Source organism: Mus caroli, chromosome 2 (genome assembly GCF_900094665.2).
Source record: "Mus caroli chromosome 2, CAROLI_EIJ_v1.1, whole genome shotgun sequence".
NCBI lineage: Eukaryota > Metazoa > Chordata > Mammalia > Rodentia > Muridae > Mus > Mus caroli.
This window is the reverse complement of record NC_034571.1, coordinates 62316651-62325351: the sequence shown is the minus strand read 5'-3', so window position 1 is coordinate 62325351 and position 8701 is coordinate 62316651. Positions and strand designations below refer to the sequence as shown.

Here is an 8701-nt window from a genome sequence, read left to right as displayed (position 1 = left end):
TTAAATCCGGGTCTAGCTTTTCGGTTGTGTTGGGGTGCCCAGGACTAGGTGGGGTGGGAGTGCTGCGTTCTGATGATGGTGAGTGGTCTTGATTTCTGTTAGTAGGATTCTTGTGTTTGCCTTTCTCAATCTGGTAATCTCTGGGGCTGTGCAGAATACACTAGGCAGGGTCCCAGAACCAGGAACCAGGATGTATGCTCAGGCAAAGCGTTCCCGGGCAAGTCGGATCCCTAACCTCTGGCAGGGAAGGTGGCCGGATGTCTGGGGCCTGTGCAGAATGTACTTGGTGGGGTCCTGGAACCGGGATGTCTGCTGCTGATGCTCAGGCAAAACGTTCCGGGGCTGTCGGATCCCTAACCTCTGGCCTGGAAAGTGGCCAGCTGTCTGGGGCCTGAAAAGGGGGCTGCCTTAGAAGCTCTGTGGCTCCCCCCTGTCCCAGAAGCTATTAGCTTCTGTATTCCGTACTCTCACCTGTGCAGAATACACTTGGAGGGGTCCAGGAACCAAGATGTCTGCTGCCGATGCTCAGGCAAAGCACTCCCTCTCCCTGACAGAAGCAACTTAAGGGAAGAAAGACTTTATTTGACTCACAGTGTGAGAGGGTATGGTTCACCATAGTGGGAGAGACATGCTGGGATTTCAGGGTGGTAGGAGTGTTCAAAAAGTACTCCTCACAGCCCAGAAAGCAGAGGGCACTAAGGCCAGGCATGAGGATAGCCACCAGGAAGATACATTTTGATTGAAATATAAATCTATAATTCTAGACCATGTGGTTGTGCATACTTTACTTAAGCATTTGCACCCTAACAGCCAATGGAGCCACACATGACACTGATTGGCCTTTGGTGCTATTGGTACATGAGTGTGGTGCCTTCAGAAATGAGACTGAGAACAGTAACTTTGGAGAACTTTCCAGTGCTTTCTACCAAGGAAGAATATAAGAATATTTCAGCAGTCTGAAACCTGCACATTAGGCCGATTTTTCCAGCTCCCCGACTTCAGTCAAGTCCTCAGAACTAAAAAATATTGATTTTTGTTATCGGTAAAACATCCATTGTATACTAAATTGTTAGAGAAAAACTATATTAATCCTTATACTGTCTTGTCGTTAGTAAGACAATTATGGTTGCCTTATTATTAAAATAAACTAAAAAATTATAAATTACATACCATTTGTGATTACTAAATATTACAACCAAGGGTATATAGCTTATGAATATTAGAGTGCATTAGCCTACCTGCTGCTCTTAGTATACTTTAATCTACTTTTCTGGATTTACCATGATTTGGTTCTAAGAAATTTTATCCCTTTTAGCTCTTTGGCATTTCTGTTCTTGTGATAAAACTATACCCCTTTAAATGATATAGTATGTCAACCTCATTATCACTATTCTTGAATCATCATGATCTTACTGTTTACTGATTCTATATTTACCGTTGTCAATAATTTTAGTACAATAGTAGGCTCATGAATTTTCCATGCTCTTACATTCTCTAATCTTTCTAGGCTGATTGCCTCATTTGCTTCAAAACACTGTCATTCTGATGAAATGGGATGTTTTCAGTTTGTACAATGCAACAAAAATCCATGTAATGTTATAATTTGACTCATTGCTATAATGATCTCTACATCTAACCTACTACTAGACAAAATTCAAGGAACATCAATATATTTATCTATACTCTGTTATATCACGTGATACTAGAATTGTGATTATTATTTGTACAGTTTATTTCTGGCATAAGAAAATAAAGGTCAGATAAGTTCCAATGGTATTTCCTCCTAGAAGTCATAGTACTTGCATGCTTTAATTAATAAGTATATCTATCTGATGAATGTCAACATAAACGTTTACAAATTTCCTGGTCTCATAATGTTTATTCCTTTCAATTTTTTTTTTATTCAGCAACCTGTTTCCTATATAAAATGCTGATCTTTTTTAAGGAAATACGGAATTTAAAAAATAATTTTCTAATGGGTTCAGAATGAGTGTTACATTTTTCAGAGTACCAAACTACATTCTAAACTTACATTTAGGTAGTTTTTCATTTTGTGTAGTTCCTCCCTTCTTTTACATCATTAGCTAAACATTAAATCTCTACATGTTTTATTACGTTGTATAACACTGACATAAATAGTAAAAAGAAGAAATGTTCTTTAATCAGGATGGTCACATGGAGTGATAGTCTTCCTGTGATGTGTGTCAATGAGGGGAAGCCTATGAAGTATGTACCTTACTCTCCCATGAAAAAAATCACAGTAAGAAAAGACAGAGCTGGTAAATCTTCTTTGGGATTGACTCTGAATTAAAAGACAAAGTTCATTGTTATTCAAGTAGTGCTCTACATTCTGAGAGTATTTAAACTTCTTCATGACTGGTGGCAATTAGCCTGTTATGGAACCATAGACTCTCCTTATTAACACAGGCATCCAAAATGTTCTTGGTGGTGATGCAGCAGTTCTGCTCCTTGGAAATTGTGAAATTTCTATTATAGTTCAGTAACCCAGCATCATGCAGGCATTCATCAGTGAGTGTAAAAAAAATGTAAAAATATAAAGACAAGGTAGAAAGAACATCAATTTAAAATGTAAAGCAGATACAATTACAGGAGATGTGTGGGCTTCATATAAATGAATCTTAACTATATAATAAGAATATTTTGTATTCTTTAAGCCTACATACAATGAGGTTGAGCACTGTGAGTCTTACAGATGTGAGAGGCATCCAAGAATATGGAATGACATTGTATAATTATGTGGCAATAGATCCATCCCATTTGTTCCCAAAGCATCCAACATGCACTCATAATCCAGGATATTGTTTCTGGAGTTGCATAACTTACTTAGTTATCTTACTCATCAGTCTGTTGCATGGTTCCTTTTTCAGACACATAGATACCATCCAAAAACTTGCAAATATCTTTGTCTTTAACTTGTGTGCTGTCTTAGCCAGGGTTTCTATTCATGCACAAACATCATAACCAAGAAGCAAGTTGGGGAAGAAAGAGTTTAATAGCTTACACTTCCACATTGCTGTTCATCACCAAAGGAGGTCAGGACTGGAACTCAAGCAGGTCAGGAAGCAGGAGCTGATGCATAGGCCATGGAGGGATCTTACTTACTAGCTTGCTTCCTCTGCCTTGCTCAGCTTGCTTTCTTATAGAACCGAAGACTACCAGCCCAGAGATGGCACGACCCACAATGGGCCCTCTCCACTTGATCACTAATTGAGAAAATCCCTTACAGCTAGATCTTATGGAGGCATTTTCTCAACTGCAGCCCCTTTCTCTGTGATAACTCCAGCTTGTGTCAAGTTGACGCAAAACCAGCCAATACATGTGCCTTGCTGAATCAAAGTTGCTGAACCTGAACCAAGTTCACCATGATTTTCCTCAAGAATTAATTCAACTTCTGGGCTTGTGAAACAGAACAAACAACTCTGGTACTCACAGGAAACCTGAACATGTACTTTCACCAAAAGGATTTCAGATTTCAACCAAAGACCCATTCTCCTGAACAGCGACATTGATTAGTAAATGAGCACACAGACCTAAGGAAAGCTTTCTTACCACTGCCGATTTATACTTGATTAATGATATTTCAGCTAATTGTCATTTTATTTCTGTTTTTGCACTGTTTGTCAACTCGGAGCCTCTTCTTCTTATTCGTAAGGAGGTTCAACTTTACCTTGATGTGACTGAAGTTCTTTGGCAGGGTTCCTTCTGGGCCCTTCCCAAAAAAACTGTGGATTCCTAAAGAATGATGGTAGCATTTTCTGGAACACCAACGGTGACTGCCAAGAATTATCTCCATTCTCATGGTAGATGGAGCAGAATGCACTTTCTGTAATTCTTTCAGGAAGAAATGAAGCTCTGGGATGAGCTGGAGAGCGAGGACCTGATGGAGACTGGACACGCTCTTACAAAACAGAAAATGGCTCAGTGTTTTTGAAGGTAATTTGCCAGGATGTGAGGTAACTTAAAGATAACATAATTAGCTAGGTTAGTCAAAGCATGGACTTTGTGTTGGGTATTGTGAGAGATCTACTGAAATGATGGACATGGATCTGTATTAAGCATATTTACTGTGAGTTATTATTATTGACATAATTTATATAAAATTATGACATAATTACAGAAAATAATCAGCTGGTAGAGACTTTAAAATGTCTAACACAATAAAAATTTAACACAACTCATTCATGTAACCTGCTTTTTGCAAAGTGGCCAAAAGCCAATGAAGTCTCATAAAGTTAATCTAGTGAATGGGGAAATGGGCTGGTCCTCTGCAGGTGTTCAATATAAACCATACACACGTGAACTTTCCCTAGTTGATTACCATAACCATCCACCAGATAATCACTGCTTGTAATGGCTTTTAAAATGTTTGGTAAGACCATGTTGAAGTAGGAAGGAGGATTGTGAAGAGGACACACTTGCAAAGTTTTAGTGGAGAGTAATTGATAATCTTAATTCTACCTTGCCAAGGCCTCCCTATGTAGCCACACTTGTCCATCCACTACTGTGGTAGCTTGAATAGGAGTGGCTCTGTAGATTCATGTGTCACTATTATGAAGTGTGCCCCTGTTGAAGGAATTATGTATTGAAGAGGCTGTCTTTGAGGTCATATAAGTTCAAGTCTGGCCAATGTGACATACTGTCCTTCTGTTGCCTGTAGATAAAGATGCAGAATCCTCACTGCCTTCAGTACTAACATGTCTGACTTCTAGTCAACATGTTTCCTGCATATCATGATGATCATGGACTAGACCTCTGAATTGTAAGCCAGTTCCAATTAAACTTTTTCCTTTATAAGATTTACTATGCTAAATCATAGTGTCTTTTCACAGCTATAGAACCCAAAGGCATCTACCTCAGCCTCTGAGTGCTAGGATTACAAGAACACCTGCACAGCACTTAGTCCCTAACAGTTAACAGTCTCTTTGTATGCCACAGAGAAGTAAAGTCCTGCGCAACTGTATTTGTGGTCCTACACAAGAGGTGGCTTAATGATTATACCCTAGAACATACTGCTTGATTTTCTCAAGTTGGTTCTTTACCTGTCTTTCTCTGGAGGATTTTACATACTTTATGTCAAGGTATCCTCTTCCTCTGTCTCAACTCATGCTGTTCTTTTCTTCATAGTGTTTCTCATAATGGTACCCACGAAAAAAAAAATAACCATTTTTCTTACCTTAATGAGAGTGGCTGTCTTAGCTTTTCAATTTGGTGAGAAAATAATCTAAGGGAAGAGCCATATTTTCAACCCTTTTTGCAGAGATATCAGGCCATGGTTGTCTGGATTTCTTGAGGCCTGGGGCAAGAGCAAACTATCAGGGTGGAGTGACATGGTAGAGCCTTACCAGTCAGGCAAGCCGACAAGCAGACAGAGAGAAAGGGACAAGCAACAAGTTAAATCTTCTTAAAGGCTAAGTAACATACTTCCTTAAACCAGGGCCATTCTCCTAAAAGCTTATTTCAAACCACTGGTGGCATCTACAGACTGGGACAAAAATTTCAACATCCTAATCTCTGAGGCCATTTTATGTCCAAGCCATAAGAATATATATACCCTTAGGAAACATTAGCCATTAGCACCATGTATCTTGCCAAGCATGAAGGAGACTTTCAGTCAGTATGTGTTGAATGAATAAACAAGCCATATGGGCTTCTATCACATGCTTCTATTATGAAGAGGGAATATTAGCATATAGAAGTTATAGAATATTAGCATATAGAAGTTATAGAATATTAGNATATAGAAGTTATAGAATATTAGCATATAGAAGTTATAGAATATTAGCATATAGAAGTTATAGAATAATTGCATATAGAAGTTATAGAATATTAGCATATAGAAGTTATAGAATATTAGCATATAGAAGTTATAGAAGCCTTCAAGTATGGTGAGTTCCCTAGCATGTCTAAAGCTTTGAAGCCTCTCCTATTTTTTTCCAACTCCAAGGTATCTTTTTCTTTTTTTTTTAGCTAGGTATTTTCTTCATTTACATTTCAAATGCTATCCCAAAAGTTCCCCCATACCCTCCCCCCACTACTCTCCTACCCGCCCACTCCCACTTCTTGGCCCTGGCGTTCCCCTGTACTGAGGCATATAAAGTTTGCAAGACCAAGGGGCTTCTCTTCCCAATGATGGCCTACTAGGCCATCTTCTGCTACATATGCAGCTAGAGACAGGAGACTGCCACACCCAGGGATCCATCCCATAATCAGCCTCCAAATGCTGACACCATTGCATACGCCAGCAAGATTTTGCTGAAAGGACCCTGATATAGCTGTCTCTTGTGAGGCTCTGCCAGTGCCTGGCAAACACATAAGTGGATGCTCACAGTCAGCTATTGTATGTATCACAGGGCCCCCAGTGGAGGAGCTAGAGAAAGTACCCAAGGAGCTAAAGGGATCTGCAACCCGGTAGGTGGAACAAGATTATGAAGCCTCTCCTATTTTAAGAGTTTAGAATGGAAACGGCCCTTTAGAGTCTTGCTGCCATAATCTATTCACTCATGAACTTGTCTCAAATGCAACACTGCACTGAAAACTTAATGCCAATACATGAGTGGACACTTGAAGGGAAACTCCAAGGCTTTTCATTTAACTATCAGAGTGGCTCAGCCCCATGGCAGCCTTTCTTACCCTCAGCAGACAAATTAATTAACATTTCTGCGATTTGTCTTCAGAAACCAAAACCCTCAAAATCTACATTCGATCAACTTGGCTTTATATATACATTACAAGGAAAAAGACAGATGTAAACTTTTATAGAAAGCTTTTAAAATTGTTTTATATATATATTTTTTTGGTTGTTTTCGAGACAGAGTTTCTCTGTGTAGCCCTGGCTGTCCTGGAACTCACTCTGTAGACCAGGCTGGCCTCAAACTCAGAAATCTGCCTGCCTCTGCCTCCCAAGTGCTGGGATTAAAGATTTGTGCAGCCACTGCCTGGCTGTTTTGTAAATTTAATGTTTAGTTTTTAAGTTATTATTGTTGCCTTTAAGTTTGAAAAATAACACCAATACCAGAAAAATACTTTAATAAATTAATTTTTACTTATTTTTCTGTATGCATGATTTTTCTGCATGTATGTACCACATGTGTTACTATGAAGGTGAGAAGACCCCCTGATACTGGAGTGACAGACATTTCTGAGCACCAAATGGGATCAGGGAATTGACGTTGGTTCCTTAGCCAGAGCTACCAGTCTTAACTGCTGAGAAATTTCTCCAGCCAAGAAAATACTTTAAAAACAAAAGAAAACAAACAAACAAACAAAAACATATTTAAGTGGAAAAATTGGAAACATGGGAATTAAAAATTAGACACTAGAAAGAAAAAAGGACAACTTTGGAGCCAACAAAGCAATAAAAATCTATTATTAATTAAACACACACATTCAATATTATTTGTCAACTCAAAAACCTTTGTACTTACTTCTTATATAGCTAAAAGATAGTCATTTACTTGATATTTGCACTTTAATAAAATGTCTTTGGAGTTGACTGAACCATTGTTCCCTTAAAAGTCAATTTTAAAAGTGTTCTTGTTTCCTTAGCAATTTCACAGAAATGCAAGGATATAATCTAAACTACAAATGAATGATACCATTTCTCACATAGTATTGCTGAATTGCTATTAGTACAGATTTCTGGCCCTAAGAGTTGCCTGTCATTAAGCATCCCATAAATCAATTACTTCGTGTGGATCCACTTCCTCCCATCCATCATTCTCAGTAGGGTTTTGCCATTTGTTCATACAGTTGGCTGGAGTCAGGGAGTGAACAAGAATCTAGCATCATTAATTAAAAGTATCATCAATCGCATTCATTTTATTTATGTGTTAACAACATATTAGAGAATTACTGGAGCTTGTTAAAATACACACTGTGGTTGTTTGCATAAGAATGGTGACCATATAGGCTCATGTATTTGAATGATCAGTCACCAGGGAGTACAACACTCTGGGAGAATTAGAAGGAGTAGGATTAGCAGTTGTGGCATTCTTGGAAGAAATGGGTCACTGGGAGTGGGTTTTCAGGTGTCCAAAGCCAATAGCACCATTTATTGAAGATGCTTTCTTTTTTCAGCTGTATGGTTTTCGCTTCTTTGTCAAAGGTCAAGTGTCCATAGATGTGTGGTCTATTTCTGGGTCTTCGATTCTATTCCATTGATTGACCTGTCTGTCTCTGTACCAATACCTTGCAGTTTTTATCACTGTTGCTCTATAGTACAGATTTAGGTTAGAGATGGTTATTCCCCCCAAAATTCTTTTATTGTTGAGAATTTGTTTTGCTGTCTTGGTTTTTTTTGAATGCAAACTGATCCATATTTATCACCTTGTACAAAGCTCAATTCCAAGTGGATCAAGGAACTCAACATAAAACCATATACACTGGATTTAATAGAAGAGATAGTGAGAAATAGCCTGGAACATATCAGCACAGGGGAAATTTTCTTGAACAAACACCAATGGCTCAGGTTCTAAGATCAACAGTTGACAAATTGAACCAACCCCATGAAACATCAAAGCTTCTGTAAGACAAAGGACACTGTCAATAGGACCAAATGGCAACCTACAGATTGGGAAAATATCTCTAACCCTATTTCCTTTTTTATTTTTTTAATTTTATTTTAATTAGGTATTTTCTTCATTTACATTTCCAATACTATCCCAAAAGTCCCCCATATCCC

At 38.4% G+C, this 8701-nt stretch overlaps 1 protein-coding gene across 4 annotated transcripts in view; it reads right to left on the bottom strand.

The window, feature by feature from the left end:
- Positions 1-8701, bottom strand: part of B3galt1 (beta-1,3-galactosyltransferase 1) — a 550921-nt gene that overhangs the window by 344481 nt on the left and 197739 nt on the right. Inside the window, exon 3 of one of the 4 annotated variants that reach the window (XM_029469665.1) lies at positions 5195-5314. The exons of the other annotated variants lie outside the window; for them this stretch is intronic. The gene's annotated coding sequence lies outside the window, so the exon portion shown is untranslated. The remainder of the gene's footprint in view (positions 1-5194; positions 5315-8701) is intronic. 4 annotated transcript variants of the gene reach the window in all.